This window comes from Pinus tabuliformis, chromosome 9, assembly GCF_031772625.1.
Source record: "Pinus tabuliformis cultivar Carrire ecotype Pingquan chromosome 9, CPIR1, whole genome shotgun sequence".
In the NCBI taxonomy this organism is placed as follows: Eukaryota; Viridiplantae; Streptophyta; class Pinopsida; order Pinales; family Pinaceae; genus Pinus; species Pinus tabuliformis.
The window spans coordinates 781,144,146-781,165,960 of record NC_142307.1 but is presented as its reverse complement, the minus strand read 5'-3'; positions in this window follow the sequence as shown (position 1 = coordinate 781,165,960).

The window sequence follows — 21,815 nt, the reverse complement described above, 5'->3', positions numbered from 1 at the left end:
CTTTGGACTTGATGCCAACAACAACACCAAGTCACTCTCCTATTTTGACATCAAGGGCAAAGGGAAGACCAAGATATTCTCCTCTGATACCAAGAGAAAAGGGAAGACCACAATGAAGACTTTCATATCTGAATAGCTGAGTATTAATCATGCTCCACTTAGGCACATGCTGAATTCTCTGATTGAAATCCTGAGATGTACTATATCATCCATGCTCCCCCTGAGCATATGCAGAGTCTGCAAATATTTTCAAGAAAAAATAACATGACTCTATAACTCAACTATGTGAGTTTGACCTTCCTATCACCAATGACTCATACATACATCCATTCTCCCAACCAAGTGGGGATATACCAAACTTGAATCATCCACCCAACCAAGTGGGGATATACCAATTGTTTATACATGACTGAAATATAGCAATTATTACATCATCCTTCCCATGCATAGTGGGGGTACAAATTACATCATATGACCAAAAGGGACTCATCAAAAGACTACAATAGACAGAGACAAATTATTACATCATGGGTCTTGATATGACCTTTACATTGAATGATATACATGACATTTATAACACAGACCAAATATTTAAACAAGACCATGATAGTCATCAGAAACTATCATACACCATGTATGATTTGATCCATAAGCATCTGTCAACAACATCCAGACCAACAACCTGTATATGTCCATCATTAGTTCCCAAGATATGATAGTGTAAGTATAATCAACCTGTGACAAAGTATGTCTGCGTATAGATATCAACTCATCCTCTTGATCTCATTAAGATAACCTTAGCGTATGTAAAAATCATTCTCACCATATTATATTTGAAGACACCATAGTCATCACATTATGATCTTTCACATTATCATCAAGAACAACATGATCTTTCCACAGGAACCTTCAATATATCAACCATGTATCATCACTAGGGAACATCCCCCATTTGATAAGCATCAACCTATCATCATAAGGTAAGAACTCATCATCATTAAGTGATTAAGTAAGCCATGTCTTCGAATATCCATGTCATCAAATAGCTATGTGACCTGCAATAACACCATTCTCTTGGCCAACCAACAATATGCAACTTAAGTAATCATCCATGTATCCATCATACTGTATATCCATCAAAGATATATCAATATGTATCTAGCAAACCATGAGATCATGGTTATTTGTCAAGATTTCTTGATATCATCAACAACAACAATCCTCAACCATGTGAGAGGGAGGAAATATAGGAATCCTGCATCATAACTGCACCATATGAACTTTATGCATCTTTGAAGGCATGATGACAGCAACATAAAAGAAATGAGTGGCTCATCATCAAATAATGAAGTTGTGTACTCAATCTTTGTACTTCTCCTTGTCCTTATGAAGATCACCATGTAAGAAACATATATGTACTATATGCATCATCAAAGAGTCATCCACAATCATCCATAAACCTGATCTGAATACCAACTATGTGACTCTAAGTATCATATGAGATTTTATCATGGGCATCTCATAACCGTAGCATAGCAAGATGTATCATTTAGCCATATAAGCATCATCATCATTGATTAGGTACCAAAGACTTCTAAACATAATGCCAACAATGCTTTATTATAGTATGATCTCCCCCTGAACCCATTCACTGTTATATCTGTTCATTGCATATATTAGTAAGAAGTATCAAGGCATCATCATCAATCAGATATACATCAAGTTATCAACCACTTGTGAAGATCAAAAACACTTCTAAATAACATCCACAGACTATAGTCATCTATCATCATGACAGAAAATATAACTGATAATTGTTTGAATCATATCAAATTAGTTTTTCTGAGTCTATCCCACTGCATTTTTCTCAAACCACATATACACGACTGTGCAGCTTCAAAATCGCGTATATACGTGACTTGTCTTCATGAAACTTGCATATGAGAATTAGAACATTGAAGTTTCACACTTTCAGCTCCCCCTGAGTCTGTTATGTCTATACACTATGTCATGCCACATTTTTCTAACTGTACTTCCTTCTTCTTCCATATCTTCGAGTGTGATGATGTTTTCTCCTTTTTGTATGGTGCCCGCAATTACCTCCTGCATTCCTTTGCTACATGTACAAACTTGTTACATGCATAACATCTTACATGTTTCATATTTCTTCTATAGTAGTCAATGGATTTATGACCAAACGCATTGCAAGAAAAAGAATATCCATTAAAGTACCTAGAAGCTGATGATCTTTCTGTGTGATGGTCTTGAACCATTCTACTTTCACATCTTGCTGCAACATGTACAAAATTATGACATATAAAACATTCAACATTATTCATCTGAGGAAATGACCAACTATCACTTCTACATTTAGGAGTAAAAGATTTTCTTTGAAGAATTTCTTTCCTTGGTTGTTGATGGGGTTGTCCTCTAATCTTCTTGTTGAGCATTTCAAGCTTTACACTAGAGTTCCTTGCCTTAGCTTGTGAGCTAGATTCACCTTCAACAGATTCATGGAAACCAAGACCAGATTTGATGGTAGGAGACCTTTGACTACTAAGAATATCATCCAAAATCTTAGTACTATCTTGAAATCGTAAGAGCTTATCCTTCTTCTAATTTACCTTTTAGTATATTTACCTCAACCTGATATTGCTCTTCCTTTACAAGATATTGCTTCTTCATGATTTCTTCAGCTTTTCTTCCTTCTTCCATCTGTTGCCTTAATTCAAGAACTTCGCTTTCTTGTTTTTCAAGAGCTTGGAGTAGTTCTTCATTCTGCTTATTTGATTTTTCAAGATCTTCTTTTAGAGAGAGGATCTTAGCTTCAATACTTTCATAGTAACTGGATCTATCTTTGAGTTTCTTGATTGTTGTGCTCCTTTTATTTACTTCAATTCTTAATGATGTCACTTCATCATGCAGCTTTTGACATTGATCTTCCTTTTCCTTGAATTGCTTCCTTACTTTGTTTCCTTCCTCTAGTTGAGCCTTTAGTTTGGTAGCTTCTTCTTTGAAGGCACACTCCCTTTTGTCCAATAGATCTTGTTGATCTCTAATTTTGTCTGTGAGCCTTTTAAATTCTGCCTCTATTTGATATCTTTCTCTCTCACCCATAAAAGAAAATTCATTTGTTTCACTATCACTTTCATCATCTTCACATGGACAGAGAAATGCATCACCAGACGATAACAAATTCATATCTGATATTTCTTTTGCTTGTTCATATTCATTCTGAAGTGACTCTGAATCTGAAGAGTTGCTTCCACATAATCTCCAATCGACTCTCCCACTGTCATAGTTCCTCTGAGATGTCTTCCTTTTCTGGGGTGCTTTCTTCTTTAGCTTCTTTCCCATTGTTCTACGGATCTCCTTCAAGCGATCAAGCTTCTACCAAAGGACCTGCTCTCATTCCAATTGTTGGAAATAATACTAAGAGGGGGGGTGAATCAGTATTAGTCAAGTCAATAATCTTTTTCTTTTCATACTCAAATATGTATACACTACTTCCATGTGGGTAACTTGTGTGTACACACAACTCTGCTTAAGGAAACAAGAGTATATCCAACAAACTAATGATTCAGTTAATTCATCAATAGTTGATCTTTAATCTATGCATCAGTACTTTATTAAACATTAAACAGTAACCATATGCAGTTAATAACAGAGTGAACCATCACACATAAGCAACACACATGAACACCAAGATTTAAGGTGGAAACCCAATGTGGGTGAAATCCACCTACTGCTATCGTCTCTGTCTTCTTTTAATAATAAGAAAATATGTTTACAACATTGTACTATGTTTACAACATTGTACTGGCGCAGACACATACTAGTACGCAGGCTTCTACCTACAGAACGCTACAACCTTCTCTCATTCTCTAGCTTCTACTGGAAGGGAGCTACCACCCCTAGCTCTTGTACTAGCCGATATGTTTAATAGTACGTAGGCGCTGACCTACATAAGGCTAAAACCTTCTCTCTTCCTCCAGGGACCACATTTCATAAATTTTCAGACTGGATACTCCTGGAACACAACACCATAATATGAAGGCCACGTTTCATCCAATTTTCATACTGGACCCATCAACAACATTGAAGCTCAAAATCAATCACCACTGCAATACAACCATCATCAACCAATCACTGAAACTCAATCACTAATTTCAATCAATCACTGATAACCTTTGAACCTCTGACACAACTGAATCAACCATTCACTCATACTTAATCAACTTCAATAAATCTACTGGAATAGATAGATCACTATAACCAGTACACAGATCTAAACCCAGAATACTGCATCATCATTCAGAACCAGCTATGACCTAAAAAACATGTATCAGATTGTATACGCAACTTGGAACATCTTAACCAGCGTGTATATGCAACTTCATCAAAACGAACCAACGTATAGATCTGCAAATACTTACTTAAAACTTCGCTACACTTCCTGACTTCAGACATACCCAAATCATCACATATAAAGGATAATACATGTGTTAGCAACCAGATCTAGCCCATCAGATCACATAATGATAAGTCATTATGATCCTGATCCATTATTAGATCACATCCATCATCACTAAAGCAAATCACAATCATTCAATTTGAACATTGTTACGAGAATGCAGTCACCAGAACATAAAGCAAAACCCAGAACTCTGCATCAACAACCAGAACCAAATGTAACTTCAAACATCATAGTTCACAAGGTATATGCTACTTTGACGTGTCGAACCCGCTTGTGTACGCGCTTTGCTCAATGCCAACCAACGTATACATCTGCAAATATAAATTTAGAGTTTTGCAACTATTCCAAACTTTAATTATGCCCAGATCATATCATTTACAGATTAATATATGCATCATTATTCGGATCTAGATTATACATGATCAAACCATATAAAGATAGTTCATTTCAAGTCGTAAGATCCCGATCCATCATTAGATCTTATCCTCCATCAACCGCTAAGGTTCCTCCTTTGTTCAGATCAAGCAGAGCATCATAAACCCATAACCTGCATATTAGATTTCACACTTCATCAGATATTCAATGTATTTTTCACACCTTGGTCTAATGATCTTCTCCTCCTTTTATAGTTTTAGGCCTTCCTCAATACCATGGACCAAAACCACTTAGGACCAATACCTTGGATCAAATCCCTTGGGTCAATACCTCGGACCAGATACCTTGGAACAATACCATGGATAAAATACTTTGGACCAAAAGCTTAGTTTTCCAAGGTATACACAATTTTCTTTATGTGAAAGTGCATGTGTACGTTATACGCTTATTTTGTTCTGTTAACCTATGTGTATATGCAGTTTGGTCAAGGTGAACCTCCGTATACCTCTCTTTCTTCATTCTTTGTAGTTTGAACTGTTATTCTTTGTTGTTGTCATGCTATACTATGATCTTTCATCTGAGTGAGTTGCCTTCTGAACTGATTCCTTGAAACTGCCCGCCCTGCATTTCATCACATCTGTAAACACAACTGTCATGCATTCTGTCACGTCTGATATCTCTTCTGTAGATTCATCTAGTTACCATATACAAGTGAGTTGTTATGCTACAAGTGGGTTTCCGTCAAGTACAACACATGCATCATAATGCCAACAATAGCCTTTTCCAGTTGTTGGCTATGCGTAGTTGCCTCATCACGATCCTGCACTGTTTTATTCTTTTCTTCGAACATCTATTGGTTGTCACATTTCACTTCTTTGATGACCAACAGAGCTCGTTGTTCCTGGATTTTTAGTTCATTAGAGACTCCTTGGTGTAAATCATATAATGCCTGAATGGGGTATTCCGCAAGGTTGAGACTTACATCTTTCTAGTATTGTGCGCATTCATGTTCTTTGGTTGTCTCAAAATGGAGAGAGCCCCCTGGGAGTTGCACTGCTCAGATCTCAGATGTGATTTCGGTAGTGGTACCAAACTTTGACACACTCGCTTAACCCATGCTCGCTCAAGTCACACTTACTTGAACCATGCTTACCTGAACTTCCAGCTTCTTGAGGCATTGTTGGACCTCTATCAACACCGCTTTGTACTGGTCTTCAATGTTTCCCCAAAATTCCTCTATCACAACCCGGAATCTGTCTCCTATCTCATTGATGTCCCCCTTATTGAGGACCATTGGCTCTATGCTAGTGGATTTTTCAAACTTCTTCTTCTTTTGCGCTCCTCCAGTACTTTGCTCTTTTTTCTTTTCACTATAAATGGGGAATCAACGTCCTCCGTGTCCCCAAAAGTTTCTTGACCACCCTAATCACCCTCATCAGTCTCCCTCTCAACTTCACACTCTGTTTCCTACACAATGTTTTTCTTAAGGTTAATTGGGACCTTCTAAGGCACCTTCTCCTTTGCCACTGGCTTCTTAGTCTATGCACCTCCAATGGCTTGCTGTTTCTTACTTGTGCCCACCTTCTCTGTCTTTTTTCTAGCTGGTGTGAGCCAACTACTTGACCACTTGCTAATGATCATTAGGATGTTCTCTTCAGAAAATAAGTATGATATCTCATACCATACCTTCTCCAAATCTTCCTTGGCACAGATAAAGACACTGTGAAAAACTGCCTTAAAGTTTGTAATGTCTCAATATTGTTGAAATAATGCACATGATAGTCGCAAACTTTGGTTGATGACTGTGTGTAGATCCATCTCAAATAGAACCCAAAACATTTTTTCTCTGTAACCCGAGTCGGTTCTTTAGATTCCCACAGCGAGGCAAACTTCATAGCCTCACACACATCAGGGTCCGTAGTGAGGAACTGTGACTCCTCTATTCTCCATGCTACTAATGTGATTAAAAGCAATAGCCATGCGTAGTGGAATATATTACCTTCCTCCTGCGCTTCTCGGTAGTCATCCAAAAACTCCTGACATAGTTACCCAGCCCAGTTAAACTAGACCCCCTTGCTGCACTGCATAGACAAGGATACAACTAGGGTCGGCACTTCGTCTGCTCGACACTTTCTCATGATCTTATCGACCAAAATGAATGTGGAAAAATGCACAACCTCATCATTAATAGAACTAATAGTGTAGCCTCGGGACTTCTTGACTAAGCCGAAGTCATTCTTCATCTGATTGGTTAGCTTTTTCTCCTAAGACTTCCTGATAAATGTGTCGTCAAGGTTATCTCCTTAGTGAGGCAGCGCAGTAATCCTTCGGATTAACATATCATCAATCAGGATTGGCATTCCAATCCATAAACACCCATCATGTACCAATACCAATAGTTGGCACACCCAGATTGTGTTTATGTTGTTGTGCCCAAAGTCTGGAACATAAAGCATATTCAACAACCCAACGTGATGAATCCATGCTACCCACTTCATCGGCTCAACCCTTGTCACTCTAGCTTCTTTGTAATAAACAGATTGGAGGTACTTGCTAGGCTTGAATTGGGGATACTTATTGCGATCATTGAAATCTCAGTCCTCCATGTGCAGTTGTGGCACCCTGGCCAACAACTCTCCCTCAATCGACACTTCCTTTGGTAACAGAGGTGTAAATATCTTGTATTTGATAGAATCTGGGTCCTTTGTCACCTTTGAAATTGGCTTCCTCAGCGGAATATAGGGTGGAAACCTAGAGATTCATTCCACCTCGTCTACACTAATATCCTCAATTCCGATGACCACTTCTTCCTCATCCAAATCTTCAGGCTCCATCGGTTGCTTCACCTTATCCATTTTCTACTTACTCCCTTGTTCTGTGGGGATTTTCCTTAGTGATTGCCTAACTAGGTTCCTTTGGGGCTTCTTCTACTTTTTGGCCACTACTGCTGCGGCAGTAGGCTTAGTTCTTGGCGATCTTGGTGCAGTAGTATGCATTAGCTATGAAGCGGTCATGATGGATTCTAGCCCTCGACTCTGAAAATCCTTCTTAAGCTCCTTCCAACTCCAACCAGACATGCAACAGAATGCTCAGCTCACACTTAAGCGCAAAATCACACAACTAATTCTCAATAAACAGTGTCTGAATGTGGAGAGAGGTGCCATATTTATAACCTTTTTCAAATTCAAACCACTCAATCCCCTCTAGATCCTCCTCATAAATGTCAATTTGGCAACAGATTTACCCAAATATGCACCTTAAATGTATTTGTACCACTCCTTTTTACTACCATTCCCCTTTCAAATCAACCCAAACAGTCATATTTTGGTTGAATTGCGTCAGACCCCTCCCTATAACGTAGTTACCCCTTCTTCATCACATCTTTCTCCATCTACGCCATCCTCCCGAATGTCACGCATTCCTCCTTCTTCGACAAGGTCCTTCATTAGCAGAGTACTTTATAGACCGTTCTTACTTCCAACTTCCTGTAGCACTAAGACTGCCCTACATTCATATAGTCAGCACACAACCCCAAGGACAGAAGCATCCCTATATAGTTTCAACCTACTCCCATTTACTCGTCCAAACAATAATTCTCCATTTAGCTTTGTGAGATGAACTACGTCACCATCGAAGATATCCTTGATAACGTACGGGCCTATCCAATGCATATTGAACTTACCAAGGAACTGTTTGAACTTACTATCGTAAAAAAAACCAAGTCTCCATTCTTAAAAGTTTGTAGCTTAATATGTCGATCGTGTCAAGCCTTTTCTTGGGCTTTCTATACTTGTTGGTGAAATCTTGCAAGAAAGTGATCTTATTCTAGTGCAAGAAATTGTTCCAATCTTTCTTCCATAATATTTTTGTTTGTCATACTCATGACTGTTACGATGCTAAGACTTGGTACTATATATTCCATCAGCATTACAACTTCATGTCCATACACCAGTCTAAATGGAGTTTGCCCTGTCAAATTCTTACAAGTAGTCCTTTATGCCCATAATACTATGGGTATGTGTACATCCCAATCATTCCTGTTGACATTTCATGCCTTCATTAAAGCGTTCTCCAAAATTTTATTAAAAGCCTCAACCATGCCATTCGCCTAAGGATGATAAGGCATGTTCTTGTGGTGATGTACCTTAAACTCATATGTTAATGCTTCAATAGTGTTGTTGAGGAAGTGCGTTCCTCTATCACTCATTAGGATCTTTGGGCACCTAAACCTCGACAATACATACTCAAAGATGAAGTGCACAACAGTGTCTGCGCTGCAATCCTTTACAAGTTGTGCCTTAGCCCACCTGGTCAGATAATCTATCATAGTAATAATATATTGAGCACCAGTCTTCTTTCCTGGCGGATTGATTGGCCCCAAAAAAATCAATGCCCACTTATTAAAATCCTACAAAGTAACCTATGGATTCAGCAGCAATTCATCTCTACGTGATGGTCTTCTTGTCCTCTGGCAAACATCACAAACACTACAATAGTCCTTAGAATCCTTATGCACTTTGGGCCACCACAGTCCTGCCCTCAAAATTTTCTACATGGTTGCTTTCCTTGCGTAGTGACCTCCTGTGACACCACCATGTGCTTCTACCAAAATATTGTGTCTTTCATGCTCAGGGACATATTTTCACAATATTTTATTAGGGCCCATTTTATATAGATGACCAACAATCAGAGAAAAATATGCCGCTCTAACTACTAGTTCTTTCTTCTGTTGCATTATATACTCCACAGGGCCTACTTCGGTAGTCAAAAAGTAGATAATATATGCAAAATTTTCATCAACAACCTTGACTGCAAAGAGTTGCACATCATCCTTCCTGAATGTTGGTTGGTTCTTCACTAGTCTCAATTCTAGACAGATGATCTAGCCCAACATTCAGTCGTCCTAGCTTTACTATTACTTCAAAATCATATTCTTGGAAAAACAATAGCCATATACAAATGTTCCCCCCAACACAGGCTTGTTGACCAAGTATTTCAGCGTAGAATGGTTTGTGAACATCTTGAAGTGCACCAACAAGTAATGCCTGGACTTCTGCAGTGCATACACCATAGCCAAGCCCTCCTGTTCCATCGTGGAATAATTCCGCTCTTCCTTAGACAATTTGCGACTCACAAATGCAATGGGATGATCAAGATCCCCCTCTCATGGATGCGCTAAGACAACTCCCAAAGCTATATACGATGCATCCACATAAACATGGAACTCCTTCTTCCAATCTACAAACCCCAGGATTGGCGCAGTGACCATTTTCTCCTTTAAGACATCAAGGCTCTTTTGACACTCGTCGTCCCAACAAAAGGTGTCATATTTCTTTAGTAATCTCTCCATCGGCACAATGATCTACGCATACTCCTTAATGAATTTTGGATAATATCCAGTGTATCCAATAGTTGTGTGTAGCTGCCTCATATTTTTTGGCGGATCCAAATTGATAATAACAGTGATTTTTGCGGGGCCCACCATAAGCCCTTGCTTAGAAACAACATGCACCAGTAAAATTCCATAAGGTACACAAAAAATACACTTTTGTTGGTTTAATGAGATTTGATACTTCCTGTAGATATCCAACATCAAGCATAGGCTCGAGACATGCTTTTTCAACAGTCCAAATACTCTCTAGTCATCAAAATAAACCTCCAGAAACTTGTGAATGAATTCTTTAAACGCTGCGACAACAACTATGGAAAATATTGTCGATGCATTCTTTAACCCAAATGGCACGACTGTATATTCAAAGGATCCCCATTCAGTAGTGAAGGTGGTCTTACTCCTATCTTCCAGCACTATCTTAATTTGATGGTACCTAAAAAATCCATCCATAAAGGAGTAGGCCTCCTGTCCTCCTACGTTTTCCAAAACTTCATCTCTGAACGGTGTTGGGAACAGTTCATGCACGCATGCGCCATTCAACTTCCTTAAATAGATACAAATCCTTATTTCTCCCTTGGTATTTTTCTCCTGCACTACCATTAGGCTCATCCATTTAGATTCTCCCACAGGTTTGATTATGCCAGCTACGACCATCTTCTCAAGTTCCTCCTTCACCTTCTCCTTGTATTTTGGGCTGAGCCTATACGGTCGTTGTTTTATAGGCTACACATTTGGCTTTAAAGTGGATTTTCATGACGCCCAGGTCTCCCATGATGCCTTTTAACTCTGTGAAATTTGTTGGGAATAACTCCTAGTACTCATGTAGTAACTCGGCGACCTTTCCTACTGTATCTTCATCCCAGTAATCTCCTATGCACGCGAACTTGGGCTCCACCTCTGAGCCTATGTTGACCTGCCTCGTCTTAATAGGTTATGTTACATTGGGTAAGTCAACATCAGGTCCTGCAATTAATGTTGTGTGAATCTTCCTCGCCCTCCTCAACAGTCATATTATAGCATTCTAGTGCATGTTGTAACTACGTGTTCCATTCGGGTCGTACCCAAGTCGTTGGCTCATTAGGTGTTCAGAAAATTTTTGCTCTAACTTCTTGAAGGGCATCATCTATACACTAAAAACCATTTTAAAATCTAAAGTTCAATATAAAACTTTCATTCATATCATTCCAATCAGAGGTACCATGACACAGCTTCCTTTCAAGATACCAATTCAATGGTATCACATCCAAAGTGTTAACAAATACATGTACCCATTCTAGTTGAGGTTGTTTGCCCCATGCCTTAGTCGAATGAGACAAATTATCTCGAGGATCATCCTTTCCATTGTACTTCTTGGTGATCCTTGTGTTTGCATGACCAAACCTGAGCCTCATCAATCTTCGGTACTCCCTCTAATCTCCTATATTATCCTTATGTGTGCCCCACCAATGCGTAGGTGTAGCCCTCAAAGCTATATCCAAGGCCTGGAATCATTGTTCTTCTAGTACATCCCTTTCAAATTTATCCAGAAATAAGCTGACATCACCTATCCCATCATAATATGGAAAATTATGTACCTCGGTTGATATGCAGTGAAGAGATTTTGTCATTCTATTACATCGCAGAGTAGAAACTTTGTGCAACCAGTTCTGCCAGCTCTCCAATTCTTTATCCGAGTTTGAATGACATGAACTATCCTTTTCCTAGCTTATCCTTCCATCTACGGTGGTGTTGATCCAATCCTCGTCATGCATAGTTAACTTGTAGATGTGGTCGATATCTTCATCATCGTATTCTTCACGGACGGGTTCAGTATGTCGCGCTCCTTCAGAGGGATCTAAAGGACAACGACCTTAGTACCATTCTTTTCAAAAACCATACTTCTCCTTTTTAGATTGATTATGGTGTCCATATCAAAACCCCAATCGATTCTGAGTAATTCCGGATATGGATTACTATTATTTACAATCTCAATTTCTTCAAAATTTGCCATTACGCGTGCTCCTTCAATGTCTACAATGCTCTGCGATCGACCCATTGGGATAATCTTTTTTTGAATGGCCATACACAGCTGAGTTGGTGACCATTGTAGCTATGGTTGTCCCATTTGCTCCCAAATTTTCTTTGGCAACACATTTGCATCTGATCCTAAGTCCATAATTACTTGATCCATTTCAAATTCGCCAATCTGCACAGTTAATCACATTTCCTGGCCAATTATTTGCTTATTTTTGTTGACATTATTTACTATGCATTGTTCAAACTGTGGCTTCTCTTTACTGGTACAATTTTCGATCAATTCTTGCAACCCTTCCACTGCTTTCTGTCCCTTTAACAACTTCATACACATCTATAGAAATGACTTCATAACAGTTGAATCAGGGTTCTCTGTCGTAGTACCTACTTTAGGAGTGTTCTTTAGGGGTTCTAGTTCCCTATGTGTCCTTGATGTTGAAGCTTCTGTGTCTATGAAACTCTTCTTCGCCTCCAAGAAAGTTGCATTTTCCTGCTACACTTCAAACCCAATATTATTCTCTCCCGCCTTCCTAACCCATGTATCTACCACAAGCTTTTTACCTTCTGCTTTATCTTCGCCTATAGCCGCACCACTTCGTGTCACAATATTAATGTTTGGTTTATATTCACATGGCTCGGATCACATCATTTGTATATTCTACATAGGCTATTGATTCTTATTTTCCTGCATCTTAGCCATTAAAATAGGGCAACCTTCTATCTCATGGTCAAATTTTCTACAATACTGACATGAGGGGTGAGTTGGATTTTGACAATCTCACGCATAATGTCCAACTTCACCACAATTATAGCATATGATCTGACCTTGACATCATCCAAAACCTACTCTTCGACCACGTCCTCGACCTTGAAATCCTCCGCAGACCGCAGGTGAACCATTAGCTTCAATGATTGATATACCATCAATTCATAGTTGTGACAATGGCTCTCATCATGTCCTACTAATCGACAGAAGTTACAAAATAATTTTTGTGGCATTTGCACATATTTATGTAGCAAATAGTAGTGATCGTTCTGGTGTTGGTCTACAACTTAGCAAATACTACACCATATGGTCGGTCTGGTACTTGGTCTAGTACTAGGATCTGGCTTCAAAGGATTGGGACCTTCGCCAGCCAAATAATTGGGATAAAAAGGACACTGATCCTTGTAGTGACTTTCATAAATTACACTTTAGACACCATACTTTTGAGCACATCTTAGATAGAACTTCCTTTCCTTTCTTCAAGTCTTGCATCTCCATATGAAATCTTGCCAGTTGGGCCTATATTTATTGAACTCCTATGTGAGTGTCTTGTACTAGCGAAGTTTCTAACTTCATCACAATTTCCAATGCTTCGACAAGCATCCCAATGTTTTTCTACGATAGTGGTAATCTGAGGTGTGGCAATAGCACAGCTATATACCACTCTTTGTACAGTTTGTTAGAGATATGGAAGTTGGCTTGTCCCATCAAACATGTTAACCTCTGATTTACATCCTAAGAAGTCTCATTTACGACTTGCTTAATTTATTTTATTTCTATAATACACTATGATCATGACTTGGGCTTCTCAAACTCCGTGTTCAGTGCATTATTTTTCGCAGCTAATGAAGTAGTTGGATTCGTCCTACTATACTTTATATACCACGACATCACTCTTTCCTACAGTGCTGTGAAAAGTTGCACTTTATTCATATCATCGTCATTGATCTTTTGTGCTTTCCACACAGCGTCTGCGACAAACCAAAATTGATCAGGATCCTTTGATACCTGACCCTTTAAGATAGGCATCTTCGTTGCGTTAGCCATGTCAAATAGTGGTGGTGGAGGTGGAGGTAGAGGTGTCTATGTATGCGGTGGATGCGAAGGTGGAGGTGGAGTGGACGAGTGAGGAATCCCAGAAGTGCCTTGAGTTTCTGACTGCACTGCACCTCTAGGTGTACTAGGGTTGTTCCTTTCTTCTTCACTTTTTGATTCACCCAATAATGGACTATAGTCACCCTCAATAAATTTGTCACGATCTACTCTAAATCCTTTTCTGATTTGCATAGATCCAGTCTGGATTCTTTTAAACATCAATCTATAGGCATAACACCCTTTTCACATAACAACATCTTAATCCAACGTTTTAAGGAATTCATATACTTACCTCGTGGACCTCTAAAAAATATGTGCTCATCTTCACTGTAGGATATTTTTGTGTCAATTGCGAATTTAGTAATGAAGCCTCCGAGGATACTATCGATCCACTAATCAATAACTCTTTCGACCTTATTTTCAGACTCCTTTAGTCGCTTAATCAACTTCGGGGTCAACACAATAGGATTGTTGTGTTTCGAACAAGGTTCATTCGCTTCTAGCTTTGAAAGCCACTCGTACAACTCGTTAGTGAATGATGCGAAAAACATATTGTGTTGTTCCATATAGATATACCTCTGTAACCACTTTTCTGTTGATTTCCACGAATTTCTTTTTCCCTATGCTGCAAATTTGTGCAACTTCCGATCTACCCAATTTTGAATCTCTTTTCTAGTCAGTTGCCACATCACACATCCCTCAGATAGATCCTAGTCTCGGAAATAGAACCATTTGTTGGCTTCAAGGGCTTAGACGCAAGTTCAAAGTTAGTTGTGCTAGCCAACAAAACCCTATACTACCAGCCCTTTCGGAAATGATCTGAGTAATGTAGACCATAGTCTCACCCAATGCATTATTGGGGGATGTTAGAACCAGGTTTCTGCATCTAGAGGGGTTATGAAGTTTGGTTGTAAGGTTTTTATCAGTTTAGGGCTTAATATGACCTTCGTGAATCATTAACCTTATTGCTACAGTCGTAAAGCATTTTCCTACATAACAGACTTGCGAGTTGCGCATAACTAGTTTAACATGTATTAGTCATCATATAAAATAGTATTTGAACCTTCGTGATGCAATTGTAGAAGAAATGTACAAAAACAAATCATAAACATGATTAAACATAGAAAATATGCAGACATAAGAAAATACATAGATCTATCTCAAATTCTTGTTTATTAATTCAAGTCTTCATAGATACAATCTTTCTAACCCTACGCACACAGCTGCAGGGGCCTGCGCACATAGCTGCAGACTTACCAAGGTCTCCATGCACACAAATGTAAGAGCCTTCCCCTTTGCTCGAATATGGAAAGATCTCACAGACTCAAAAACATATCGTCTCATCAAATTGATTACCTTAGACTTGCTAAGACAACCCTTTATATATTCTTTTATCCTTACAATACCATGGTCCACAAACCATGGGCGGAGCTCAAAATACTCTAGATAATCCCACCCCTTTACAAAATAAGGGGCTTTAACCCACCCTGAATCCCCTTTAACTCTTATAACCTTGCGCTAATCACGCCCTGCTCCTCAAAATGCAGAGTCTTTACATGATTCGGACAAAACTTAGACCTGGGGGACCCCTACCCAACAAAGGAAATGACCTAGGTAAATCCCTGTATTCATAAAAATTCCCATTTTTTTGGACTTAGTGGGAGATTCATTTCAATGCACTTCTTTAAAACTTTACACAAGTTGCAGAGGGATTCGTGGAAATCATTCCTATAAGGAGTGAAGTCATCCATATAATTTCAATTGTATCATGGACAAGATTAAAAAAAATACTAAATATTTCCCATCGGAAGGTAGTAGGGGCATTACTCAAGCCAAAGAGAAGGACCCTATAGGCAAAAGTCCCCCATGGACAGGTAAAGGTGGTCTTATCCTGATCCTTAGTGTTGATATGGATATGTTTATACCCACTAAAACCATCCAATAATTAAAAGAACGTCATCCTTGCAAGACCATCCAAAACTTAATCAATGAAAGGCAAGGGAAAACCATCTCTCTTTGTAACCTTGTTAAGTTCCCAATAGTAAACATAGATCCCTTCCCATTATTCTTTGGTACTGTAACAAGAGGAGACACCTACTCATTGTCTGAAATAGGATAAATGAATCTTGCATCCAATAACTTCTGCAGTTCTTCTTTCACAATGTCTTTAAGGGAAGGGTTCATTCTCCTTTGGGGTTGGTGCATAGATTCACATCCCTCTTTAATGTAGATGTGATGGGTACAAACTGAGGGATGCACCCCTTTATTCTCTTTATAGCCCCAAGAAAAAGAATCAAGATGTTGCCTTAACATAGTGAGTAATTACTCTTCTTGCTCCGCTAAGAGGGAAGCATTGATTTTCAGGGTTTTAGATGGACTAACTACCACAATCTTAGCATGATCTTCATCAAAATCAGAAGTGAATAGTTCTTACCATGGGTTGTTCTTAGGTTTCCCTAAGGATTCCTTTCATTAATTGGCATAGTAGCAAGAGGTTGGTCTTGTAGACAGTTATTAATAAGCTCATCCTCATATAGCTACTTGCTCCCTATAGTGGTTTCTACTCTACAAATTGGATAGGGGGGTGACTGATAGAAATGTTCCTCTTCTTCTTCCTCTACCCACATAGGTAAATCATGCCCAAAAAGGGTTGAGCATGGGGGTATAATACAAGATGCTTTGTGAGCTACCCATTTTTAGTCGTCATGTTTCCATGCCTGCAACTGATGTAATCATTGGTAGTGGCTAAACAATGTCTCCCTAAAATGAGAGGATACCCATTAAACTTGGTGTCATGTGGAAAGAGTCAATTTTGCGGACAAAACCAACCTCCCTAGAAAACAAGGCTTTTCTAGTGACAAACAAAACAATCAAGCACTATCTTTCCCTAAATATGCATTTAAAATAAAAGCAACCAGGTGTTTAAGGCTTACCTTTAGTCCAACGCTGTTTGTAGCAGCCAAGCCTCTCTGATCCAGATGAGCTCCTTCTCCTTGAAGCCTGCATTTACTAACAAGCAAACGATTACATAGCACCTGAATAACTCATATAATAAAACATATTCATCATAAAGACCAAGGAGTTTATGAAACAAATTATATATAACAACTTGTTGAGAAAAATGAACTTAATTGTATTAATTGGAAACAAAAGAAACCATTACAACCAGTGCCTTGGTGTTGTGCAGGTCCCTCCCAGGGTCCAGCAAGAGTTCTCCTCTACTTTGATCAGCTCACCCACTTCCAAATGAAGCTAAGAAAGGATTGGAATCTCTCCTCCCAAGCTCTATAAGGGAGTCCTAATTTCAGCAGCATCTACCCTTAGGAATGTTCAGCTTTCAACCTCTCCTCCCTCTGGCCCAATGCCTGTATTTATAATGCTTTGGAGGAATTTAATCAGGTCCATCATCAATGGGATAAGCCCCTCCTTCAATGGGATAGCTCCCCTCTTGATGGGATAAGTTCCTCTTTCTTTGGGATGCATGAACCATCTGGAGGCGCTCAATCCACGTCAAACCATCTTCTAGAATGCTCTAGATTCGACCACAAGTAACTTTTTTGAATTAAAACTCGTGCCTTTTGATCTTTACAGGAGTACACACCCACCCCTTTACAGACAGAGCGTACAAGTACGCAGGTATTGTGAACTTGAGGTGCGTACACGCAGGTAAGGTTAAGAGAAACTGCGTAACCAGAGTTAATTGACTTTTTAAGGACTTTCTCTCTTTCTTGGAGTTTGACATGAGGAGCAAAGGTATAAGACTTGCCAAGGAGGACAATATGATAGTTGATGGAGCCATACTGACTACAAATAGTCATGGTGACAAATTTTAGTGTAACAGTTGGTTTTGGGTTAGAGTACAAGGAAATTTGTGGGGTAATCCCAGGAATCAATAAAGACCATCACATACTCAATAACGACCTCAGGGGCTACTATGGATATGTTTGCAAGCTACAACACCATGGTGGTTTTCCTCAAGGCTCCTTGGAGCTTGAGCTTCAACATAGTTTCCCTAGTCATGACATTGATTGCAACCCCAAGATCAATCAATTTTTTGGGGACTACAATATTGCTAATGTGCACATCCACTACCAGGCTACCATGATCCAAATACTTTGAGGATATGACCTTCACAAGAATGAGATCCTCTAGCTGCCCAACAACATTGATAGTGGGGGAATCTCTTTTTCTTCTCCTAGGAATATTGAAACACTATTCCTTGATAAGCTTGTTATGATAGGGACATCTTTCATTGCCTAGAGAAGGGGTATTTTAACACACAGGTTCTTGAATTTTCCTAGAAGTTCAGCCTCTTTTGGGGTGTGATGTTTAGGTTGGACCAAAATTTCAGGATAGGGAGGTATGTTGGATTGAGGAGAACTATCTTCCTTCTCTTCTTCAAGATCTTTAGATGGATAAGGTGGGTGAGCATATGGAAGTACCTTCCTAGACCTAAGGTTTATTTTCTTGGTCTCCAAGACATAATAAGGATAGGATTTCTCCCAATATAGACCTGTTGGTCATACTTGTTGTTTGGGTTTGGATTGGGTTGGGCAGGCATTTAAGGTTGATTGGGTGGATTATTTTGGCATAGCTATATTTGAGGAGGAAGAGGAGGAATTAAGGTGGTTGGTTAGGATTCCTGAGGCCTTCATCCTTGTGAAGGGTTTCCCCATTGAGAAGGTTGAGATTGATATGGCTAGAAGGGTGGATTGACATGATGAGGAGGATACTAAGGAGGATAAGACCAAGGGGTAGGCATGGACCAAGGTGAGTTGGCTGGAGGATACCAAGGCTGAAAAGGTGCATTCTGATTTGGATTAAAAGGAGAGTAGTGCACACCTTGCATGCCTTGTTGGTATGGCCAAGGGCCTTGTGGCCTTCTCTGATTGACAAAATAGAGCTGCTCCAAGCCACCCTCTACTCCTTCATATGCAACCTTCAAACCTGTAAGAGGGTAATTTTTCTGTTGCATGGTTCTCCTCACAAACATCACATATTTCTATTATGTTCAACGGGAACTAATTTATAGGGTGCCTCTTGGTGCATCTTGGGAAAAAAATAGCTAGTGCCCTTTCTGCCTCCTCTTACTTCTTTTTAATTTTCATGGTGTCCATTTGTAAGGAAAATGTATGCAACATTTCACTCTTGAAATATTCTAGCATGTTCCCTATTTCATGTTTGATAGTTGAGGTAGAGGGAGAAGAATTTACCAAGCCTTGACTAGACCTCCCTCTCTTCCTTGTAGCCCTAGCATTCTTAAATAATGATCCAAAATGGATTTTGGCTAGACTTTTAAGTCTAAGTGTTCGTCACAGAGGAAAATGAAAGTCCAAGGATGTTCCTGGAAATAGCCCCATTATAGAGATCTTTTCCTTCTGAATCTATTGCAACTTGAATGGGCTAAAAGGGACTTAGGATGCAGAATTTATTGCAGAAATAAGTTGCCCCTTGTTCTTCGGAAAAAGAGGCAAAATCCCCTAAAAAAGGCAAAAAACCCTTATAAAGGGAAATCACATCGGAGATGGTCCAAGAGGCGGACTTAAGCGGAAAGGGAAGAGACCCTCGATTGCCGATCCCTGACATATCAGGTCAGAGGCAGGCATGTGCAAATAACATAAGGAAAGAACTGGGCTGATGCGACATTGCGATTGCCGATATCAGTGATCGACGTCAGCGATGCCACAAGGCAAGGGAAGGACCCCCGGGGCTATGTGACATGTGATTTCGATATATTGCATCGCAATGTTGCATCGCAGTGATATAAAGAGGCAATAAGATGCCGGACCCGATGGATATTATAGGCACAATTCATAAAATTTGAAGTTCCGTAAAAGTGGGATTTCGGGCAGGCCTTAGGCAAAAAGCAGTATTGGGCTGGCTCTGCCTTATCCCACACACTGGTCAACACGTGGCTGGCGGAGGAGAGAGGAAAACTGCCTTTTCAGGCGGGTAACCTCCGTACTCCTAAGCCGCCCGAACATGGATATCGACCGTTGGATTGGAGATCCCATAGATCAACGATGGGGATTTCGATAGCGGCCAAAGGCGGACATGATGTGATATTAGGGCGGATGCGATAATATTTGAAGTCCGATAGAAGGCATTTTGACGGGTTTTTCAATGTATTTCCCGTGTATTTGGGATTTTTCCCAATATGCCTACGCAATGCGATATGTTGCCTAATGGCAAACCCGATAGGGTTTTTAGGGGCGATTTAATGGAATTTCACATCCAGAATTCACGCCGATAGTGTATTTTCCAGGAAAACCTCTGTGTAATGGATTTTATCTAATTTCGGGTTTTTCCTAAGGAAAAGCTCTGAAACCTCTGTAACTGCTCCAGATCATCATGCCACGCTACAAGCAGGCGTTTTTATGGGCAATGATGCATTTTGAAGCCACAGAGCTAGATGGCTAGTCAAACTAACATGGAGCAGGGAAGCCACAGAGAGATAATGATACTTAGAGAAACAGCTAGGGGAAGCCGAAAAGTTGGAAAAGTACCTCAAAGGAGGCAGAGAGCTCAATTGAGAAGGAAGAGAGTAGAGAGAGCGAAAGCTAATGCACAGAGCAGTGGAGGGAATCACTTGGGGATCAAGCGAATCACAGAGGCACATAGAGCCGAGAGAGAGAGCTCAGAGAAGCTAGACCCGAGAGCCAAGAGCTAGAGCCAAAGCCACGAGCCAGAGCCAAGAGCCAGAGCCAGAGCCGAGACCTAGAAAGCCTGAGAGCTTCATAGCCAGGGATAAGATGGTGTCTAAACCCATTATGTTCTGTGTAAACCAGTGGAGTTGAGCCAGGAGCTTGTAAAAGGACTGATACCATAATCCCAAAGAGCCTAGTCAAGTTGACTAGAGCTCAAGGAGACGTAGCCCAAGAGTTTTGGGTGAACTCCAAAATAATATTGTTGTCTTATGTGTGATGTTCATTTTCTGCATTGTTTCACTATTATATGTTTTATATTAGTTTAAGCAAATCAATTTATAGCACATAAATAGTTTTAAAAAAACCATAAGCATACACCTTATTTTCAAGCACATATTAAATTCTGCATTGGTTAATCATAAAGACTTGGGAACATTTAAGCTTTGGAAGTGGGAGAGGTTCTTGTAAGTTAGACAAGAAGCCTTTAGTGATATCAGAGCTTGAGATTGATTAACCCCACCTTCAAAGAAGGTTATATCAAAATGCTTGATTGACAGAGCAAAGATTGCTTGTCTGAAGGGTGTTTAAATAGTTAGAGGCTAATTGTATGCTTGTTTGAAGACTAACTATTGTTTGAGTTTGCAAAGGTGAAGGGAAAGCTATTGATAGCTCAGTCCAGGAAGGACAACAACGAAGAAGGGTTGAAGTCATTCTTCTATCCAAAACAACCTCAAGGCAATCCTTAAAGCACAAGAGGTTTGTTGCAAAAGGTTGCTTAGATAAGCTCTTTATTAATCTTGTTTGAAGTTCTTTGGTCCATTGGTATAATGAAAACTTCTACAAGTGAGTCCTCAAATTCTTCTTTCTTCACAAGAATCTTTGATGAAGACATGAAAGAAGATTTGGCCACCATGATAGATATGGTGAGAGAAATGTATGAGGATGGAAGGAAGAGCAGCATACTTAGAGGGAAGTTGAATTCTGTGGAGGAAGAGAAGCAGTTGCTTTCTGAAAAATTGCAGGAAATGGAGAGGCAACTTCATATTGCAA